Genomic DNA, 25,253 nt, shown 5'->3' with positions numbered 1-25,253 from the left:
AAAAAGGAAAACAGAAATGTGGAGAAAAAATAAAAAAACAAAAATAAAATTGAAAATAAGTAGAATGTCCTTTAAAGGAATTTTTTGGATTTTGTTATATTTTTTCGTACAGATATCAAAATTTTTTTTTTTTTTTTTTTAAGAATAATATTTGTTTTAGGATAACAGTGAATAGGTTCGTATATCTTATATGCAGTATATAAAGATGTTAATGCATAAATATATATGTATGTATATTTGTATATATAGGCATTTGCATCTGTATATCACTTTTTTTTTTTTAATATAATTGCAAATATGCAGCACATAATGTACATATTTATATCAATACTGTAGGGCTAGTTAAAAATACAAATAAGATTATGACGCAGAATATAATATGAAGGTGGGAGAGAGAGAGAGAGAGAATACAATCTGTATTATATAATGTATATATATATAATACAATGTAATATGTATAATGTATATACTATGTTAATAATAACAACAAAACGCTTTATATATATTTATTTTTGGAATAGGTAAGGTTATTTTAAAATGGTTTTTATTCGTGCTTAAAAATAAAATTAAAAAAAGTGAAAAGGTTTTTGTTCCAAAAATTTTTTCTTCATATTTTTTTTTTGTTTTTATATATAAGTAAATGTAATTCACTTTTCTTTTTTGGTTTATTTACTTGTTTTGTATGCATATGCGTATGTGTATTTTTAGAAGAGTAAAGCTCTCAAATGCTAAAATTATATATAATGAAGCTTTTAATATATAGATGGAGTAAAACATAACTCAAATAGGTAGTTTAAAGAAATTTTATACAAAAATAGATCTTTACTAGAAATTTTTTTTTGTAGAAGAAAATTTTTACCCTCGCCGCCTTGCCCATCAAATTCTAAAATTGCAATTTTTCGACCATATTTACTGTATTGGAGCCACACGGAATTTTGAAAACTCTGGAAATGCAGAAAGTGAATTAAATATATTTTTGTATTATGTGCTAGAATATTTTACAATATACATTATGCAATATACGAGTACATAATGTATACATAAACAAAATAATTGATGATATGAGAATGTGCTTATAATCTTCATTTATTTATAGCTATCCTTAAACACAAAAAAAAAAGAGATTTTATTAATATAGTATTTTATATGATGAAACAAGCATACATAAATAAATAACTACTATAAAAATTCAATATATATTTAGTACGCAGACATAAACAATAAGTACGTCAGAGTATATAGTCATATACGTAAAATAATTACTCAAAGCTTCGTATTACGTAGGAATCATGTGAAATATTTTTATTATCTTTTAACATTTTTATATATGTATGAATAAGTTTATTGTCCTTGCATATAACAAAAGGCAAAAATATAACAATAAAAATAATTATTGGAAGGATATTTTGAAAAAAAAAAAATTTTAACTCAATTAATCAATAAATTTTAAATTAAGTATTCAATTTTATATTTTCGAATATTTTTAGTAATATTACGTTGTAGTTATGAGTAAAATCAAGATATTTTTGTTCTAAAGTCTTATATAATATTTAAAAATATTTGTGCAGTTTTATAAATGAAGTTATATATAGAAGTATATTCTAAGGGTAATTAAATAGATAATTAAAATTGAGAGCTTTGATATTTATATAAAATATTTTTTGTATAATTTTAGCTATTTACGTTCCCGCCTGACTTATAAGCTTAAGTAACGCCATATATATAGTATTGCTATAGTATTACTATCCATTTACAAAACTGCGATTCATGAGTATGATATGCTACTCATGCATAACATTTTAAAGGATTTTGGGTATATTAATTACTAATTATTCAATTTGTGAAAATTTTATGAACATAGCAGAATTAATGCTTTGGTTACCGCTGTGACGGGCACCCAGATGAACTAATATTGATAAATCGGCTCGACACAGGAATAAGTCTATAACTCTGATCATTCTGCAGTGTTATGAAAGAGATAGTAAACTCAACATACTATTGTTTTTCTAAATTACGTACAAAGTTATTAAATGTCTAACTACTGACAATCAATATAATAACAAAATATAATTTAATTTAACAAAAAAAAAAATATTTTTTTCAATGTGAATGAAAATTATAAAGTAAATTTGCTATAAAAATTCTTTAAATAATTGAATTGTGTTAAGAGACTGACGTCTTTAAATATGCAATTTTATTAGGTTTTATTATAGTCAAATAAATAAACCACTTCTTGTTTTTGTTTTCTTATTTAATGAAGCTATTATAAAATTTTTTATAACATCACTAAATAATTTTTAGAATAATTTTATTTTTATTATTTTGGCAACAAATGGAATAAAACGACAATATTATTGTGAATAAAAATACAAAAAATTTGTATTATGAAAATTTAATAAACTGCGTTTAATTTGTAAAAAATGAAAAAAAAAAATTTTTTTAAATAAATTCATGGAACCACAATCTAATTGAAAACACATTAAAATAATAATATTCAATCAAGTTTACTGAACCGAAACAATTTATCGAATGAGAAAAAATCAACTATAATAAAGAATGGAATATTAATTAAACAAAAAATTTTTCTATATGTTTTCTAGCTGTATAGAGAAATATATACATATATATATTTTTTTTTTGTGAATTTTCTTTTGTTTAAAAGCAAACACCATACATAAATTTCAAATATTTAATATAATTTTGTCAAATAAAATCTGTATTTTACTATATTATGTGTATGTATGTAACGTATATGACTGTGTACATAATAAATTTTTCGCATTGTTAATTTACCCATAATATACTAAAGAATGTAGAATCTTATAGAGTAATATCAGTGTATATAATAAGCAATTTTAATAACGAACAAAATTAAATCATTACATAGTCTCTGTAAACTATAAGATTTATATTCTGATTTCCAATAACCCTTTTAAAGAATATTACAATATTTCTTTCAAATAATTCAGCAAAATTACTGCCGGCGGAGAAAATAACCTAAACTCCTATTTTACCGTTGGGAGTTTTTTTTTGACATTATCTGTTTCCATGTATATGTAACATTATATTATGCGAGGTACTATTCATCTGGTTTTGAATTTGTCAAAAAAATACAATATTTTATGCATCTATCGTGCTTAGTTTTAAATTCCAAACTCTCAGATTACTAAAATGCTTTAAATTTGATTAAAGAGTAGTCGGATAGTCTTAATTCGATCATAGATTCAAACTTTAAGGCGAATAACGAAAACGTCCTGAATCGAAAGTCCAGTTAATGAACTTAACCAAAACTCTAGGTGCAATTGACCGACAAAAATCTTTTCGACACCCTTGATGCCATGCCATGGTATCACTAGTGTCGCAGATGGAGATTTTATTGCATTAATCGCCATTTTTATCTCAAACTTATAGGTGATAAAGAAAACTTATTGTAAATGAGAGAAACTTATTGGAGACAGAACCAAATAATTTTCATCAATAGAATCGGTTGGTATTTCAAAGGCATATTAAGGCCCAATGCTTATTGTACATAATTCATTTTTAGAAATTCCATAATTTTCTTGCCATTACAAGGGTCGCTAATAATTTCAGTACAAAAAAATTTTTTCTTATCTTGTCTAATTTGAATTTTTTAACTTTATCCTCGTATTTAGAGTTTTAACATCAAGAGAATTTACTTAATACCAAAATTGGTATTACGATCAAAAAAACAAATTCAAAATATATAATGTACAAATTTTAATTCGTCTGTGATTATAAAAATTTTTAATAATAGGTTTATTATATAATTAAAAAATTAAAATTGATGGTTGAATCACAAAATTATTTAATTGTTTTACATTGATATTGAATTTCAATTGAAAGTTAAATTACGCGTGTGCCGACTTTGCGAAAAAACAAAACTGCTTTTATGGAGGAAAAATAAATAAATAACGCTTCTAGGTTTTTAAATAACACGCACATTTTTTTATGAAAAACACAATTATTAAGCAGAGGAAAAACGTAAATGCTAAATAGTTTTAATTTAAATAAGCTACGCAAAATACGAAATGGTCAATGGTAATTCTATTCAAATAAAAAATATATATAGTGAAGACCTTTGATTTGGATTGTTGAATAATTTTTTCATTCACATACCGTTTTGGTTTACTCAAATTCTTGCGGTTCTTATTTAATTATAATTAAATCATCATTTTTCGGATACTATACCAATACCGCACCAGAAAAATTTTATTTTATTCTTACCTTTAACTTGTATTAGTTGTAGAAGAATTTCAAATTGCTTATATTACATTACATGTTAACACATAACGTTCAATCGTTCAAGTAAGGTATTAAAATTGCTCAGAAAAGTTTGATTTCGTCTTAACTCATATACAAGTATCTGAGAACATTAAAAGCATTTCAGATTTTCTTCCTTTATGTTTAACTATTTAAGGACCGTTTAGTCTTACATTTTTGAATGATGATTGTGAAGTTAAAATTATTTTTATATATACATACATTATGTACATGATTTTATTCAAATCCACATTGTAATTAAAATTGCAATGATTTTCATTTATTATTTTTGCAATAGTAAATTGATTTAATATCCACATTGATTTTGTGTATAAGATTATGTGTATAACGTATATAAGGACATACTAATCAATTTTACGGAAGAAAAATAAATTAAGATTAAATTGCACAGAATATTTTCTAAATTTTCTAATTAAACAAATTTAAATATTGAATAAAATTTCAACATTGTAATACTTTTTAATTTAAATTAAATTATCCTTGTCAATTTTGTTGTATAACAAACAAAATAATTTGCTTATAACTTAAAAATTTATTTTATGCAAATTTTTTTCATTTTGTGTAAAGTTTGCAAAAAATATATTTAAAATATAATATTAATAACATAGCTAGGCAATATTGTTAATATAAAAATTTGCATTTAACTTGTTCAATAAACTTTATATATATATTAATTATAATAAATTTGGATTTGTTATTTAATTACATATATTTGATATATATATAATTATCACTTAATAAATTTGATTACGCGATTCCGTCTAAAAATGAAATTATTTTGATCAAAAACAAAATTAATTGTAATATATATATAATTTTACGATATTGCACAAGAGAATAATTGATTATTGTTAAAATTTTTTTGGTTTTATTATTATTAATGAGCTTGAAACGAGACACATAATATTTTATATACAACATGATATACATACATACAAAAATAAGTTGGTTATACATAATATAAGCTTTTGTTATCATAGTAAATATTTATTATAGAATTTTTTCAGTTTATATGAAAATCTGTTACTACTATTATATTTTTATGTATACGCCATTTTTACTATAGCTATGTTACAATTATATGCGAGCTACCATTATTATATGTTTATATACATTTTATGTGTTGCTATACATATTTATACCGTTATATAATTACTTTAAGAGTTAATTAACGCTATCTATATTTTTTACGTTAAAGCATTTTTGTTTGTACAAAATTTTTATCGTAATTTGTCACTATGTAATGTTGAATTGTAAATGCCCACATTGTCTATGTTATATATGCCTACGTTATATATTTGTAGATAAATGTGTGAGAAAATCAGATTTTATTATTTATTACTTGATTATAGTTTTTTTTTATTGTCAATACATATAAATTAATTGTAATATTTAATTTCAAAATAAAAAAAAAAAAATTTTATAATTTAAAAATTAAAATAAAAGAGAGATTTATCATTTTAATGAACTTTAATTAATTTACTATATGCAATCAAAAATTAATCTGTTGTATAATAATATTTAGTAGTAATTACTAATAGTAAGAATGTCGTCATGAAATAAGTTCAAATTAAATAACATCGAAACGATTATGTTATTTTGAAACATAATGCACTTAGATTTAAATTCAACATAACAGAGTTTTGGATTCGTTTCGGTAAAATATATCGCATTAATAATACGGTTTGATTTTTAAATATATTAGAAAATATTTTTAAAAATCTTAGTTCGAAAAATTGCAAGAAAAGGTACCATTTTTTAAATTTATTGCAAAACTTTTTTTTTTATTATTTAAAAATGAGAACTTGAAAATTTGCAATTCAATTGAAATTGACAATTAAGGTTGAAACCTTAATGTCATTGGATTCCGAAAAATTAAAAAAATTATAGTTAGTGTGTATATTTGCCTCATTTCACTATGTGTACACAAGCAACATACTTAAATATGCAACGAAGCAATATAGCTACTTTAAAAAAAATGCTAATTTAGGTGTTAGAATTTCGAAATGCTAATTTAAGCCTTAGAATTTCGAAATCAATTGAGATTTCAACTTTAACTCCAAACAAGAGTTTTACATTTATATACGAACACTCTGTACGATATATATAAAAATTTCTTTAATATATAGCCATATCAACACCTTTCATAAAATTAATAAACATAATAATATTTTTTAAAATTGTTAAAATATTGACACATACGAGTACACGCAATAACTATAAAATCGGAAGGAAAAAATAAAATTAAAAGCTACCGTATTTTCGCTACCACCATATATAACAGACCATGTGGTTAAAAGCATTAACTCACATTTTATTCTATAAATAGTCTGCTCTTATATAATTAATATACAATAATAACACAGTATAATGTGTATATGGCATATTGTTAGAACAGAATTTGTTCTATAATATAAAATTTATACCTAAATTTACTAATATATTATACGTAATATATATATATATATATATATATAACACGGTGTATATTATCATGCAATACAAAATCAGTTGTTCTATTGTTCATTCTAATTTTTTTTTCTACTTATTCTATACTTTTATAATTATATACCAGAAATAACAATTTTATTTAATTTTTTTTTTTGCTTATTATTAAAAGTTACTTTATATATTGTATATAGGTAAGTAAAAATACAGGTAACACATTTTTTTTTGTTTGCATTTTTGAACTTAAACAAAAACTAAAATAAAAATTATGTAGTTTATTTTCAAGTGCAAATAAACACTTAAAAAAATAATAGAAAATTATAATAGAATTGAAAATAAAAATTAAAAAAAAAATGCAATTTTCTTATTGTTTCTGTTCTGCCGTTTCTCGGTGACAAAACCCATATTGAGTCATAATGTGAAATAGTTAGTTATTACGTACATACACATGTGTTAATTTATTTATTTGTACTACTTTAAATTTTTTTTTTTTTTTTTTTTTTTATTTTAAACTTTATTTTATCCTTAAAACAATTATACTTGACTTAGCCTAGAAAAGTTTACAAAAACGGCTCTATAGCTTGTATTTTTTTAACAACATCTAAATTGAAAACTAAATTTTTATGTTGATGTACTTATGGTAATCCTATTTTTATTACGCTATTTTGGTATTAATTTTTTATTTTTTTTTTTGTTCAAATGACTTTATTGGAAAATCCGGGAATAAAAAACCAATAATTATTTCGTAAAGAAAAATAAAACTTAACCTACCCTAACCTAACTTACATCCTAATTAAAACTATTTGTACTACTACACAGTACTTGCTTATCACTAACTATTGTCCAACCACCAATATTTTTTATGTATACATTTGTCCCTATCTGAAGTTGACATTTCATATTTTAAATTTTCCCTGTTTATGTCATCTGGGTTATATTCAATGGCCTTGCACGTAGCCCGTCTATTATAGTGATATAATAGGGGGACGTGCCCTTGGCCCTGAATATAGCCATGTTGATCTAAAAACACAAAATGCTCAGGGGCTATGAATCCTGTGAGCAACGTCTTTCTAATGTACTCCCCATTGTGGTAGAATATATGTGATATCAGACCATTTTCGGGGGTGTTTTGTGCTTTATCATAATGATTTCGAATCAATTTTACTAGAAAATTGTCGATTCTGATTATGTTTGCTTCTTTGTACAAGTGTTTGTTAGAATAGTAATGTTTATAACCGGTATCTGATTTTCTATATATTCCGGTGCAGACTCTTATGCATTTTCTCTCAAACTTTCGTAGTTTTTCCATTAAACTTGCACTTATGTTGTACCATATTGGTGCACCATATGCAAGTGTAGGCCTTATTAATGATTGGTAGCAAATTATTTTCACTCTGTTACTAATGTTTTTATTGTAAAAAATTTTTTTTGCCATCATAAAGAGTTTGTTACCTTTAGATATTGTATATTTGATATGCTCGGAATAGTTTAAGTTGCGATGTAAAAATATTCCAAGATATTTAACAAGTTTTTTGTTGGCAAGAGGTGTGTTTTCAGGAGTCTTTATAATGAAGCTTTTCCAGTTTTTTTTTATGTCAGAACTTACTTTGTCAACCGTGTTACGAAATAGCACGGTCTCACATTTATTGTAGTTCACTTTCAATATCCATACTTTGCAGTAGTCCAAAATGATATTAAACATTTTTTGAACTCTGTGCTGTATGCTGGATACAGTATTATCTGCGGCATATACTATCAGATCATCTGCAAAGGCGAGGCAGTATGAATTACCTTTTACACGATCCAACAATTTCAGCAATTCAGAAACGTAGATTGAAAAAAGGATCGGCGCATTAACCGTTCCCTGTTGCAATCCATTCTCAATTACGAAATTTCCACTTTGGCAATCCTGCGACATCTGTATCATAAATTCATTCCCATACAACATACTACATATCAGTGCAGTTAAATGACGAGGAAATCTGTATTCATGCAATAACTTATAAACTAGTCCATCCAACCAGACCGAATTAAAGGCCTTTTCAAGGTCTATTAAACAGGCACCCACACCAAAGTCCTTGTTGACAAACCAGCAGATGTCAGAAGTCAGTTTAGTTACAGCATGAACAGTACTATGTCTGAATTTAAAACCAAATTGATTTTGTGGTATTATGTCTTTTGCTATTGCATATTTAGTAATTCGGTCATTTATAAGTGTTTCGAAAACCTTGCTGATGTTAGGCATCAAACTTATTGGTCTATAATTATTTGGATTATACGGGTCTTTGCCTGGTTTTTTTAGCAATACTGTTTTAGATATCTTCCATATTTTAGGAAAATACAAATTGTTAATTGCATTATTAAAAAGTATAACATATTTCGAAATCACTAGCCTAGTTAAGTTTTTCAACACCAGGTTTGGGATCCCATCTACACCAGAAGATGTCTTGTTGGTTAATGTCCTAAATTTAGTTTCAAGTTCAGTTTGGTTCGTGAATTGGCTATTTTCACCATACTGTTCCGTTGATTTGTTTGAGTTAGTGAAGTTACAAAGTGTCTTGTTGTTAGTGTGTATTTGGTTTAAGTTGTGTCTGAATTGATTTATTTTCTCTGTTATTTTGTTATGTATTCTACTGGTGGTGGGTAGCCGAATTTTATGTGTATTTTGTAAGTAAGTACCAAGCACATTAGGAATTTGTTTTTCATCTTCTAATATGTATTTATTTGTGTTTGTTTGCTTTAATGTTGTGATGTCAATATTATTATGTATAAGTAATTGTACGTCATTCGGTTCAATGTGTATGCTTTGTATTTTGTTAAGTTTATTTTTTTTGAATAACTTGTTTAGCTGTGGGAACATATTGTTATTTGGTTCGATTTTTTGCAGACGTCGTTGCCAGTATTTGTCAATTTCAACGGCGATTTGTTGCTTAATCAAAGTCTTGATATTATTTAACAGGCTTTTAAGCAGTCGTAAGTTGTAAGTAGGAAGGTTGTACCTTTGTCTGTTGATTTTGTGAATGTCTTTTAATAAACTACTTTTTTTTTTTAGAAGTATCTTCAATTTTGAGGAATAAAATTTTTGTAAATTATTATGATTTCTTTTATTTTTTGGTATGGTTTCGTGCATCGTTTCTAATATTATTTCATTCAGTTGTTTAAGGTGGTAGTCTATATTTTCAGTCGAAATGTTACTACTATCCACTATCTTGTTACTGTCAGCTATGTATTTGTTAGTATAGTTACGGTCGAGTTTAGTTTGAAATGTTTTCCAGTTTGCTTTTAGAAAGTTGAAATTATTATTATCAGCCAGCACTTCGTGTTGGATTTGAAGGTCGTTGTTATTAATTGTGAACGGTACGAGTATAGCGTTGTGGTCACTGTCATAAGGAAGCGTGGAAATTTTGTTATAAGTCTGTGAAAAAGTTATTTTGAGTCTGACATCCACTATCGCCAGGTCAATGTAGGAATTGGCACGAGGTAAAGTTGGCGCGTCTGTTAGCAGTAAATTGCACCTGTATTTTATATTATTTTCTTGTAACCATTTATGTAATTGCGTTCCCCTAGCATTATTTGTCAAATTTAGCCATGAAGTGTGTTTAGCATTAAAATCACCTGCTAAAATGTAGTAATTGTTCAGGCCGCTCAGATTCAATACTTCGAATATTTTTTCCATTTCTGTTAAAAACATATGTGAGTTTCTATTTGTTGCATACATAGAAACTATATATAATTGTTTTCCTTGTTTTAATTGTAGTGCTATAATGATCGGTTCAATGCATTGAAAGTCATTAAAAATGTCATTATTTACAATGCTAAACTGGAAATGTCTTTTAATTCCTATGGCAACACCTCCGCCTTCGAGACCATTTTTACGATCTCGCCTGATTATTTTGTAATTATTTACCACGAGGTGGTCAGTTGATTTAAGTTTTGTCTCACACATACAAACAATGTCAGGCTTATAGTTCTCCAGAAAATGCATAAAAGAGAATTTTTTATTATACGAGATTAATGAGTTGACATTAATCGAAATCAGATTATATCGTATGTCATTGTCAAATCTAATCATATTGGTGGTTAGTTTCAATACTCATACAGTCAAATAGTATGTTTATTCTATCAGTGTTAGTATTTATATTTTTTTCAATGTTAATAAATTTTTTTTGCATTTCTTGGATGCAATTCCTTATTTCAATCAAGATATTGTTAGTATTGTTACTAATACTATTATCGGTATTAATTTTATTAATATTATTATTACTTACAATACTAGCATACGTATTAGGTCGAGTAATGCTAAAGGCAATGTGTTTGTTTTGGATTTTTTGTTTCGTCACTTCCGCTGCTTCCAGACGTTTAGAGAGTTTTGCCTTGAACTCTGGGCAGTTCCGATATGAGGCTGGGTGACCATGATTTTTACAAAGTGTGCAAAATAGTTTTTCCTTTGGGTCCTCCGGCTTAATATTACAATTTCCAGGTAAGTGATTTTCGCCACATTTTACGCATCTATAATCCATATTGCAGTTTGACGAATGATGGCCAAATCGCTGGCAACGTGTGCACTGCATAATATTGGGTTTATTAATACGTTCCCAGTGGATTATCAGATGGTCAATTGCTTTTATTTTCATAATATCGCTTAGTGAACTTCGTGGTGCGGCTTGAACAATGAAAAATGGTAATATTCTACCTTGTGATGTTGAATGCTTTGTGGTAAGTCTTGTAACTTTTTCAAATTTTATATTTTCATTTTGATGCTTTTTTAGACTCTCTAGCACCTCATCACAGGAATAAGAGCTGTTCAGTCCTTTCAGAACCAGCGACAACCTTTTTTCTGCTTTTGGTGTGAATGTATAGTAATTTATACCAGATTTTTCTAAAACACCACGAGCTTTTTTGAAGTCATCTATATTATATGTAAATAGCACGTTATTATTTTCGTTGATTTGTTTGATCAAAAAGTCTTTTATTTTTAGGTCACTGCTAAGAAGTTGTTTCAATAATTTAACATCTGTCTTACCGAAATTGATAGGAGGCATTCTTTTGCTGCTGCTGGAGTTTCTGGTACCGCTGGGAGTTTTCTTCATAAGTATTTCATCTTCAGCGTTAGTTTTTTTGTTGGTAATTTCATTTTTTTTTTTTATTTCTTTTGCTTTTTTTTCTTTTGTTTTTTTAGCAAGTTCCTGTATTTTGATTTCCAATTCAAGATCATCATTTTGAAGATCATTATTCTCGGAACGATTTGGCTGTGCACTATCTACCTGTGGATCATCAGATTCTTCCGTTATATCCATTAAGGCACTATAAAAATTTTCTGAGACACGTGGTTTATTTGATGACGTGTTTTGTTTTTCAATTTGAGCCCTCAACTTTTGGTTATCTTTTGTGAGCTTGGCTAGTTGTCTTTTTAATGCCGTAATTTCATCATTATTTCTGGATTTCGTCATAACACTTCGTTTCAATTCAGTGCAGGTAATGTTTTTATTATTGGTGAGGCCAGCAATAATTGAGTTTATATTTTGTTTTAGATTAGGATCTATAGATGACTCCTCTTCATCACCCATGATCGCAATCCTTGCACGATGCAATCAACCCAACTACCGTGTTGTTTTTAAATAGATATTTTGTATTTTAAAATAATTTTATTTTAAAATATTTATTATAAAATAAAGTATTTGAATTTTTGTTTTTTAAATTTTAATTACTCTGACTAGGTCAACCTTCTCCAATCAAAGTTCAAACAGAACTCCTGTACTACTTTAAATACATGCTATATTGGGGAAAAATATCAAATGTATGTAGAAAAGTAAATAAATTCATGTATTTTTGTGTTTTTCGTTTTTTTTTTTAATTGAAAAATTAGATTTCCGAGTTTTTTAATTTTCACCCCAAAAATTTAATATAATTAATTTTAATTATATATAGTATATAGAGGCAAAAATATAAAAAAAATAATAATGCTGAATGAAAAATTACAAATAAGAAATGTTTGCAAGTAAAAAAAATTTATGTGATCAGCACATAGCCGACGCGCAAGATGTTTTGTCTAGTTTAGCGAAAATTTTGTACAAGATTATGAAAATGTCTTTTAAACACTTCTTTCAAATTTTAAGAACGCTGGCAAATTTTTAGTTAACATACTTAGAAAAATGTAGTTTTGGCTCTTAGTAGATGTGCGCTTTATGCTGTCCGAATTCCCTGAAAACTTCATCAGTTACTTCTGGTAGCAAACAGAGCTCGTATATTAAATTTCAAGAAATTTTAACAATTAGTTCCATATAGATGGTAAAAAATATAAAATCGGTCCCTAGTCTGGTTTAAGAGCCCTGAGCAATATTTTAATATTATGAGATTAAGGATTAAGATTATTACCCTTAATCCTGAGATTAAGGGTAATCGTTGTGTAAAAGAATATTTATAAAATTTTTTTTGGGAAGATTGTATCAGAGAGGAGATATTAAAAGATACAGAAATTACATTTTTTGAAAAGAAAAATTAAGGAGCTTTCTGTTAATGAAGTTTATAATAAAATCCCGGAAAATAATAAAAAATTTTGGCGAAACTGTTAAAATTATGTTTTTGAATCAAAATTTCACGGAGTATTCGCAATTTTATAAACAATATATTTACACTTAACACCCAATCTATAAAACGTATAGTATCAAAAATTTTTACATTTTGTTAAGCTCTTTTTTTTTTGGCTTTAACTGTTATTTTTGCTTGAGGCATCCGAATACGTTAAAATTGTTAAGAGATAATATTATTTACAAAATATGTAGATATTTAGATAAAAAAACTACCCACATTTTTCTATATACATATATATAAATAGCAATATAATGTAAATTTCTAAATTAAAATCAAACAAAAATTAAAACCTCTATCATGATGCCCACGTACTATAGAATTGAGCATAAAAAATAAAGCAGTCAATCTATTCCCTGATTTTTGTTATACGTACGTCAATTATATTATAGTAATCGTAATTTAGCATAGCAAAAAATATTGGCATAGCAAAACAAAATTTATTTTACGAAAATTTCATAATTATATATATGTATATAATTACATGTGTATAATGTATACCCTATTTATATTATTTGATATATAAAAATTCATATATATTTACCCCTTTTTTTATTCCATTTCTGTAAATATATGTATATTGAACCCCTGGAAAAGTATTGCAAAAACAGATTAAGATTATTCAGAAATATTCTCTTTCATCTGCTCTATTTTCTTTCAGTTAGTCATTTGAATTTTACAACAATATTTGGTTTTTATAAAACATTTATTCTGTACTATGTACATATTTCAAACTGAATTTCAATTTGTGTTATACGTCATATAGATATACTGAGCTTGCAAATTTTAATTTCAATATTAAACGTTATTCAACTTAGAACATCACAATCTCGGAATATAAAAATTTTTTGAAATTGTCGTAGTATTATTTTAAGGGTGCAATTTATATGTAGAGTGTTATATATAATTTTATGGTATATATACCTTATAACAAATCATTAACATAAATGAACTAAAAAATTTTATAAATCAAATAAATAGAAGTTATCGATAATCAAATTATTTTTATATATAATTACATATGTTACACATGTGTATACATATTTACTAACGTAAATAATCATAATTAATTTAAGTATAACTGTATGTATAACTATATAAATTTAAATATAATTGTATGAATAATACTATATTATGTATAACATGAATTTATAAAAGAATTTCTGCTGTTTTTTAGTTTGAAAAACAAAACTCCAAAAATAAGAGAGGGTAAAGGACTTATTCTATTTAATTAAAAGTAAAACCAAATAAAACAGGATTATGTGTACTCACTTTCATATATACAAACACATACAAATATTAAAGTATGCACACATGGTATTTTACAAAACACACGAAAATACAATATTATTGAAATAAGCAAATCATTTATGTACATATAAATACAGGGTGTTTATAAAGTGTAGTGAATTTTATGTGTGAATAATTTGTATTCGTATGAAGTAGGTATATCACAAGTAGATAAGAACGTTGTGTATGAACAACAACATACTTGTGTACATAAATCTATTTATAATACATTTTTCTACATTATTATGTAATCTACGTATAATATGTAAGCTTTATGTTATACATATATTTATGTATATACATATAATATAATATATACTTGTAAGTATAGGTAGACCTATTTAAAAACCGAAGTAGCATAATTTTATTATTTTCACCTTTTCTTCTCAACTTTATTGTGACATAAAAAATGAAAAAATAGTAGGTATACATATGAATATGTAGAAGCATATAAATTTTGTATACACACACACATACACATTTGTTTATATGTCATGCATATTATACATTTATTTTAACATTATTTTTTTTATATAGAACGTATTTAATCTGAGGATAAGTTGAAAAAAAAAGGATATGGTTATTATGCTTTATTTTTTTCATAGGTATTTGTACAGTATATGTATATCTATATAAAATTATCTATATCTATATAATGAACTCATATAATTCATGTGTATATAATTATATTGTATTTGTATAACAATATTACAATAAGGAATCCGAAAAATAAATTTGTGTGTATGATATTGGTACAATATAGTAATTTCAGTTGAAAAAATTTATTCATCGAAATTTATGAAAAGAAAATTATAAAGCCAAAAAAAAATCACTCAGAAAAAAGTTATAGTACAATTAAAATGGTATTTAATTAAAAATTACTTCTAATATATGTAAATTTTAATAAGATTTCGAATACTTTTTTTCTGAAATAATGCAAATTTAAAAAGAAAAACAAAATGGGTAATTTTTCTTTTATTTTACGATTAAATCATTGAAAAATTAAATACAAAAAAAGCAAGAAAACAATATAAATATAATAATATTTTCATGAATATTTCAATTATATTATTGTTATAAATTTTATAATAAAAAAAAAACAAATGTTTTATTATTGATTTTAATAAAAATAAATTAATTTTAATTAATTCTAGAATATTGCGCTTCATATATTATGTGCCAGTCATTTTCGTATACCTATACATATATTAATGTATAACAGTTATATTGTTTATATATATTATACAAACAACTTATTGTCGTGGTTTAGTTATTTTTCATCACTATATAACATGTAGGTCTCTATATATATATATATATATATATATATATATATATATATATATATAATACTATATATATAGTATATATAGTATATATATAGTATATATAGTATATATATAGTATATATATAGTGTATATATAGTATATATATATATATATATATATATATATATATATATACTATATATAAATTATATATACTAATTATTATATATAATATAATATATATACACTATATATAATATAATATATATAATATAATATATATACACTATATATTATATTATATATAATAATTCGTTTTTTGAGTGTTTTCCCCAACAATAGTATTATTTATTTTTTCCCATTTTTTTTCTTTGAAAGTTAAGTATAATACAATATTTAAATTAATATATTTTCATATATATTATAAGTTTATGTGAAACTGCAAATAATATTTTTAAATTTTATAAAGAATTCCATATTTTGCATAAATTTAGGCACAATGATTATTATATCAATGTGAAATAAATATAGATGCAAATTACTATCTTTTATACATCGCTTTAATTTTCGAAACATGAGTCGTTCGTCAACACAAGATCTCAAATTATGTATGTTCGTCCTATAGAAATGTCATTTTCGATTTGGTATACAAATACATTATTGTTAGTTTTATATGCAGTCGGCTACATTAGTTTTAAAAATAGCATGAAATAAATTCTTTTCAGTTCAAGTTTTCAAGTTTTCAAGTTTTTTTCAGTTGAATAATAAAAGTTTTACCAAAATTTGTCCCCATTCCACAGGTATATATATATATATATATATATATGCTTTAGTGCATATGTATTAGAGCAAATACAACATTTTTATATAAATATATAAAAATAATTTAAATATAAATTATCGTATTATAGGCTTTATGTATAGATTTTTAAACATATTTTGGCCATAATTTACAAATGAAATATTTCGATTAAGTACAAAATCGACTTCTATAAATTGAGACCAAATTTCTTTTTGTAATTTTTTTAGATTTCAAATTTTTAGATTTTTAAATATTTTACATAAATTATGTTATTTTAAGTTATAGATTTGTATATACTTTTACCCTTAATTTTCTAATTAAGAATATGGTAGTTTAATAAATTTTTTCCAAAAAACATAATATATTTTATATAACAATATTAAATGCTCTACTTTCCAATATAATACTTATATAAAATACAAAATAATAATATATTTTATGATTCAATAAAAATTCAATAAAAAAAATTATATCAATTTCTAATAGCTAATAAATTTTAATAAAATTTATTAGGTAGCTATATTTGCGTATTTTAAATTTTTTTTTTTCAAATATTCAAATATTTCTGTATAATTACATATAATATATAGAGCTATATATCGTATACAAGTACCTATATTTCACATTCTTAAAATGTACTTTATTTAAAAATTTAGAAAATATTCTTTTCTATGTATACAAATACGCGAAAACTCATACATGTGTATATTTGCAAAATTAAATCATAATAATAAAAAAAAAAATATATAGAAGTATAAAAGAAAATTATTCATGACCATTTATTAATAACCGACCTTGTCAAATTCTATTATGGTATATGGAAAAATCTTTTCAAATGATATACGTATGTGTACAAAAAATATTATAATGGTGGTACTTCCGATTGAATAAAATATGAAAAAAAAAAAATAATAAAAACAAAAAAGAGAGCAATAATAAAAAAAAAATGTATAAAAAAAGCGTCGAAAGTAATTAATGGAAAACTTGACAGTGAAAAGTGCTTTTCTTGCTGTTTTTTTTTTCTGTTTTAACAAATTCTTATTATTTTCACATGTTTTATAAAATTTTTTAAAAAAAGCAAAAGAAGAACGCAAAAAAAAATTTTTTTTTTTTCTTTTTATTTTCATAATTATTTTTTTTTTTTGTTATTTTTTCTTATTTTTGAAATCTTCTGATGCTGATTGATTTATTTCGTCAATTGAAATTGCGATTTTCTTTATTATAATAGTAAAATTTTTAAAAACAAATTTTAAAACATAATTAAATACATTTAGAAATTAACGTACACGCACATACATAGATACATTATGAGCTCGTGTATGTAATCTTGTACACTTAATTATTTATGAAAAAAAAAAAATATAAAAAAATTTTCAAAAGTTATGCAATTTTTTTTTGTTATTTTTTTTCTATATTTTCAAAAAATTTATTTTTATATAATAAAAAATTTTTTAAAAAATAAAATTAGGTGTACGGTAATTATCGAAAAATTTTCACAAAAAAATTAAAAATATTTATGTGAATATAGAGATGCATACACATATGCACATAAATATTTTATTGGTATACAATCGAATAAGAAATTTTCTTTTTTGGGTGGGCATTAAGTATATAGAATTTTTTGTCATTAATTTTGAATACATTTAAATTGCATTCAAATATAATTTCAAGAATATTGTACACCATATATACTCTAATGTATACATAAAAATATAAAAATATCAATAAGAAATTGAATATTTAAAAAGAAAAATTTTTTTATAAAAATAATTGGATATTTTGACATTTTCAGTATATTTTATCTAATGTATAAGGCTAGACCCATTTATATTCATTATTCCTATTAGTCATATTTGATTTTGTAATTAAAGACAAATTAAGAGAGTAAAAATAATCAATTATTTTTGACAATGTTCAGGTAATTAAATATGGTACTTGTATAAAGTACACAATTTTCATCCTCCCATGATTGGAAGTGAAAGTAATTTTATTGCTGTGTACTATCTGTAATATTAGGCTTTGCGAATTTTTTAAATTTAATAATGCAAATTTAAAATTTATACAAAAATTTTTTAATATTAACTAAAAAAGGTCACAATAAGTTTTAAGTCTGTTATACCATGAAATGGCCATTTAAAAAATTACCAAAAATAATAGCTTACAAATATAGTCAAATTATAATATCGTAATGATTGACGGGAAATTGTTATGAACCAGCTAATAATTTAATGATTCTCTTAAATACGCATAAAACTAAGAACATTCATACTGTAGTAACAAAAGCATTCGCAATTATAAATTAAATATGAATTTCATTTAACAAATTTCCGTACTGTCTGTATTTTTGAGCATTTCCAAAAAAACACAATTATACATATAAGTACGAATTTTTTTAAGAATATTTTATTAATATACAATTTAAATAAAAAATATTTGTTACATAATTATTGTTATATTGGAGTATAACAAAAAAAAATATTTAAAATAATTATTTTATGACGTGTACATAATATTTTATACATACGTATTGTAAAATAATAATCGTTCTAGAACACGTGCTTATACTAATATAAATAAAAAATATTACAAAAAAAAAAGACAAAAATAAATTTTCCGAAAATTTTTCAATAATTTTAAAACATATTTAATTTTATAATTTAAAAATTTGCATATCGGAAATTATTTGAAAAATTAATTTTTATAATTTCTCTGACAAACAATTTAAGTACACACATATACATATATATAATTTGCTTACATATTTAACATGGCTATATGTACGCACATAATGTTGATATTCTATGTAAGAATTTTTAATTTTTATATTTTTTATTTTTATATATTGAATACTTGCTATTTATTTTGAAGGCTTATTATTATTAAATTAAATATTATATACTCATCTAGATACTGCGTATACTCGTACATACTCATTATGAAATGAAACATCCACTTAAATACAAAAAACAAAAAAAAAAAAAAAAAACTAAAGATGAGTAAATTTTCGACAAAATAAAAAGGTCATGGCATTTATGAATTTTCTTTGACCATAACCAAAATAGTTCAAAAAACTACATAATATTTATAAAATGCTTATTAATAAAATTAGTGGTATAAAATTTTATTAATTGTTCTAAAAGAGCATTTTTCCTATATATATAATTTTTAATAATTATGAATTTACGATATTATTGCTCATATATGCGAATTTCGTTCAAAAATTTAAGAAAAATGGTATTAAGTAAGTACATGGTATTCGAATTTTTTATAAAATATTACAAAGTAAAATAGTAAAATTAAAAGCCGGTCTATGTATATGGTAATATAAAGTGGTAGTTCAAAGATATCTACTCGTATATCTGGACAATATTGTGCCAACCATATTTTTTATTTCGAATTTACATTCTGGTTTCGATTTTTTGCAAATTTTTTATTAATTTGAAAAAAAAACACCTAAAATTTTTTATATTACATAATTAGTTCATATTCATTATTAGACGAACAAGTTTTAGTATAAACAATAAGCTTTATGTAAAATTATAATAAAACAGATGGCGCTGTATGTCAAATTATTAACAATATTTTTAGATTATATAATAATATTATAAATGTAATATAAAAATTTAATTTTAATAGAATTTGTTTTTTTTTTTTTTTATATTTTTTAATTATTTTTGCAATACTTTAAAAATCATTTTGTAAAGTTATTAAAAATAATATTATGAAATTTTCAATTTACAGTTTATTTGTTTATAATTTTAATGTTCCTATATATATATATATAAATATATGTATATGAAAGGTATCAATTCAATTGTGTATATTTTGTGCACAATCATTCATGCATGTACGTAAATACTCGTATAAAGATAAAAATAAATTTTATTATTTTTTTTTTGCTTTGGTATTTGATTATTATAATGTTTGTTCAAATTAATTTATAAATTTAAATTGAAATGTTTGTTTTTGTTTAAATTGATGTTATGATCAAACAGAAAAGAAAACACAAAAATTATAGAAAAGAATGTAGTATAACAGTATATTTATTTTAAGGATGAATAATAAAACTATTATATTATATGTACGTGTACATAGTGTTTTAGCAATTAGAAGAAAAAAATTTTTAATAATTTCTTAAAAGGAAAAAAATCTATGCATAATTTTTAGACAAACAATTAAAAATCATAATGACGTAAAAAAGGTAACGTGTGATATACGCAGTTCAACCATTTCAGATATATTTACGTATATAATAAATATTTGTAGTTGGTAAATGTTAGTCTTAGTAGATTTTCCTATATAACTTGAGCTTCTATTTAAGTCGAATTTATATTTATTCACGGATATATTTCTCAAATACATGATTACGCACGTTTGTTTTAAATGGAATACTTTTCGAGTACATTTTATTTTCTATTTTCGAATTTATACATATGAATATATATTATGAATATATATGAAAAATACTTGTATTCTATATTTATAAGTATTGTATATTAAGTTATAATTTTATATAGTGACCGGACCGGAATTTGAACCCGAGACCTTTCGGTTAAAGAATTATTGAGCCATATCCACTGTACTATACTATGATCATGTTATACTGTTTCACTTTGCTACTTAAATTGAATTAAGAAAGTCTTCGAAATTGCTTTATTTTACTTGAAATTTTTAAAATAATTTTAAATTTTCTATGTTAAATGAAAAATATTTTATACTTGTTTAATGGTGTCTTCCAAGTCACAAGGCACTCGCATACGTACAAAAATAAAATTATACTCTTTCTAAAAAATTCTCTACTTAACATTTAATTTTTATAATAAAGTTCAATAAATTTTTATGGCAAAACCTTTTGTATATCCTTTTTTCTAAATTATAACTTTTATGCAACCCTATTTGTACCGATTTTATTTCAATAACCTCTCCAATAAGTGACATGTTATAATTTAATCTCATCCTATAATTTTATATAAAAAAAATATATATGCATTTTCTAAAAAGCCAATAAACTGTTATAAAAATTCTTTATAATTTTACATAACCAACTTTGAAACAAAAAATATAATCATATTTTTTTTTTTTTATTTATTGCTTTTTCAAGATCAAAAAACTTTATTCATATATACATAGAATTTTTCTCAGTGTACATTGAAATTAAACCACGAAGAGAAAAAAAATTATATAAAGTCAAGGGAAGAGAAAAACAAAAAACAAAATAAAAAGCTAGATAGGGAAAGAAAAAGCGGAATGACCTTAACATTTTTGTATAAGAGTTTATTACGTATTTATATACGATTTATTTTAAGAAAGAAAAAAAAAACAATGAAAAAAAAGGACAATGAAAACGGAAATTTAAAAAAAAATTTTTTGAATTTAATTTTTTCTGCTTTGTCCTTTTTTATATTCTTGTCTTCCCTTTCAACTTTAAAATCAATTCATGAATAAAATTTTACTAGATTTTACCGATTAAATTTTTTTTTTATTTAAAATATTTCATAATTCTTTTCTTTTGTTTTGTTTATGAAAGGATCAGAATATGGTTAGCGGGATTCCAATACTTATATACTTGCATATATGTATAGCATATATATAAGGAATTTTATATTAGGCCTAAAGATTAGGTTATGAGATTTCAAAATTCTGTTTAAATATTCGGTTCAATTCTTTTGTTTTTTATTTTGATTTCATCGCTCTTGTCATTGTCATATTCGAATAGCATATAAGCAATATAAAGAAAACAATGTACATATCGTATATTATACATCGCATCTCGTGTAATACAATACGAACGTAATAAATAAAATAGGAATGCAATGAGAGAAAAGAAAGCAGAAATCAAAAACACAAAAACGTAAAAATTCAAAAACAAAACCAAAAAAAAACAAACAAAAATTATTGTTGTTATAATCCTTGATAAAATACAGATAAAATAACAGAGGAAAAAAAAAAAGGTATGAAATTCCGATAAAGGATACTAAAAATATTCATAATATACGCGAGCTTTTCAGAGTAATCAAAAGAGAAAAAGAAAAAATAGCAGAAGAAGCAGCAGAAAAAAAATTAAATATAAAGGTATAACACTATAGTTAGAACAATAACAACTAGAATGAGAGATTCAAAAAGTATAAGAATAGAATGGAAGTTTTTGACAGTTGCCTTAAAAAATTCATTTTTCTCTTCATTTTTAATTTTTTTTGCTTTTATTTCATATATCCTTTTATATAACAATATAAGCATATTATATATATCTAACTTGATTTAAGTATACATATATATTCCTCACTGTTATATATATATATATATATTTTGTATATATACATGTATATATTAATAGTAAATGAGATTTGCCTCCTATATACATAGTAGGTGAAATTCATATATATATCTATATATATATATATATATCCTGCAATATATGTGCTGCAACTTATACAATAAAATTTTGTAAGTATATAAATACATACATATATATTATAACATTTAAAAATATCCTTATAATATGAAAAGCAAATTTATAAAAATAACCATATGTACTCGAATATAAATTAAGAGGAGAGGAATGGTTTTTTTTTTTTTTGAGTTTTTATTTTTGTATCTCAATTCTTTTACTTATTGAATACTCTACTTTTTTTTTCTCTTGTCTTTCCGTCCGTTTTATTTATTTTTTATTTATTTTGAAACGACAAACATCATTTTGTATAATATACCTATATAATATACTCATTTACTTAGATTTACTATTTATTTTTATATTATAGTAACTTATATATACTTAGTTTTAGTTTAATTTGGATATGATTGTGTGAGTGTTTTTTTTTTGGACTCTTCCTTTTCTATACATAATATACTTTTGTTGTCTTTGTATGCATATAACATTATATAAATATATATATTCTACTTTATATCATATATATCTATTTAATAATTTAAAAAATACATAGTATATAATATATATGTATGTATGTAAAACGTATATTTCGATTTTTTTATTCATGATTTCGTATTTCGGATTTTTATAATAAAGTACCTATATATAGATATGTATATATAATATACTCGTATATGTATAACACTATCCCTTTTGCAAAATCAATATAGATATATATATATATATATATTGAATATACATAAATGTATGGATGTATAGAAAAGTTTATACTTTTAGAAATAAAAAAACTGAAATTTTTTTTTTCTGTGCATTTCACAACAATATTTTTTTTATATAATAATAAATTTTTTATGAAAAAAATTTATATAAGTAATTGATTTTATATAACATTATTAATATATTTAGAAATATATATACTATATGTATATATATGTAGATTATAAATGTAATATTTATTAAATATAATTAATTAATTTTTTTGTTTTACTCTACATGTAAGTATATATTTAAATTATATTTGTATATATAGTAATGCAACATAATTATAGGAATAAATATAATCATAATAATGAAAATATAACTGTTATACACACACAGTATATTATGTGTTCGAATATTGATATATATATATAATATTTATATATTGATATATTATTATATACATATATAATATTTATATATTGATATATAAAAAAAATTGTATATATATATATATATAAATAAGAATTTCAGTTAATAAAATTACTATTTAATTATACTTAATTATAGGAATAAAATTTTTTAATTAATAATTTATCGTTTATTTTGTCTATAATTTAAAAATTTTAATCACCTCTTCTTCTTCTCTTTTGATAAAATTATTGAATTTATTTTGATTTATATCCCAAAAGAAATTAATATTAATATTTAGAATTTGAGCTGCAATTTAAGAGAATGGAAAAAAAAAAAATTTTTTTTTTGATTTTATTAATTAAAAAAAAAAAACAAACAAAAACAAAAAAATCCTTTTTTCCCTCTGCTAATATTTTTCTCATTTTATTTTATATATACATAATTATGCTCTTATATATTTTAAAAATATATGTAACATAAAATATATAAGACAAAAAATAAAAAAAAAAAAAAATAATTCTGGAGAATTTTAATTTTCCTTTTCTTTTTTTTTACGATATTATCTATATAAATACATAATGTGTATATAATATATATATATATGAATATAGTATGTATATAACAGTATATATATCTAATATATATATATATATATATATATATACACTTTCTATATTATATATTACATTATATACTTATGTAAAACTAACAAAAAAAAAAACGTTCAAATTGAAATTATCGATTTTAAAATTTTTAAAATAATTTTTAATTTTTTAAAAAATCACTTTTATTTTTTTTTAATTTTTAAAAGTTCAAAAAAAAAAAATTAAAAATTTTTATATTCCACTTAAAAAAAAAAATATTTTCACATAAAAAAATTTTTTTTGGTTTCAATTTTTTTTTTGTTTTTTCAATAATTTTAAATTATTTCATGTACTGTAATATAATGGTTATATACGTATATTTAACATTTATATATAGGCGAGTGTGTATATGAAGATATATTAGGAATTTGTTTTTTTTTTTCAAATTTAATTTTAATTAATTTTTAAC

The 25,253-nt window shown here is 22.9% G+C and overlaps 1 protein-coding gene across 5 annotated transcripts in view; it reads right to left on the bottom strand.

Moving 5' to 3' along the window:
* The window catches only part of LOC129606703 (sodium-dependent neutral amino acid transporter B(0)AT3), a 79,187-nt gene that overhangs the window by 53,564 nt on the left and 370 nt on the right, over positions 1–25,253 (bottom strand). For 2 of the 5 annotated variants that reach the window (XM_055517181.1, XM_055517180.1), the window contains exon 1: positions 24,421–24,487. The exons of 1 other annotated variant lie outside the window; for it this stretch is intronic. The gene's annotated coding sequence lies outside the window, so the exon portion shown is untranslated. Of the gene's footprint in view, positions 1–24,420; positions 24,491–25,253 lie in introns of those variants that run through there. 2 more of the 5 variants (XM_055517176.1, XM_055517178.1) reach the window with 2 other exon arrangements.

Source organism: Condylostylus longicornis, unplaced genomic scaffold (assembly GCF_029603195.1).
Source record: "Condylostylus longicornis isolate FDR11 unplaced genomic scaffold, ASM2960319v2 ptg000020l, whole genome shotgun sequence".
NCBI lineage: Eukaryota > Metazoa > Arthropoda > Insecta > Diptera > Dolichopodidae > Condylostylus > Condylostylus longicornis.
The sequence above is the reverse complement of the archived record's forward strand: the minus strand, read 5'-3'. Positions and strand labels throughout refer to the sequence as shown.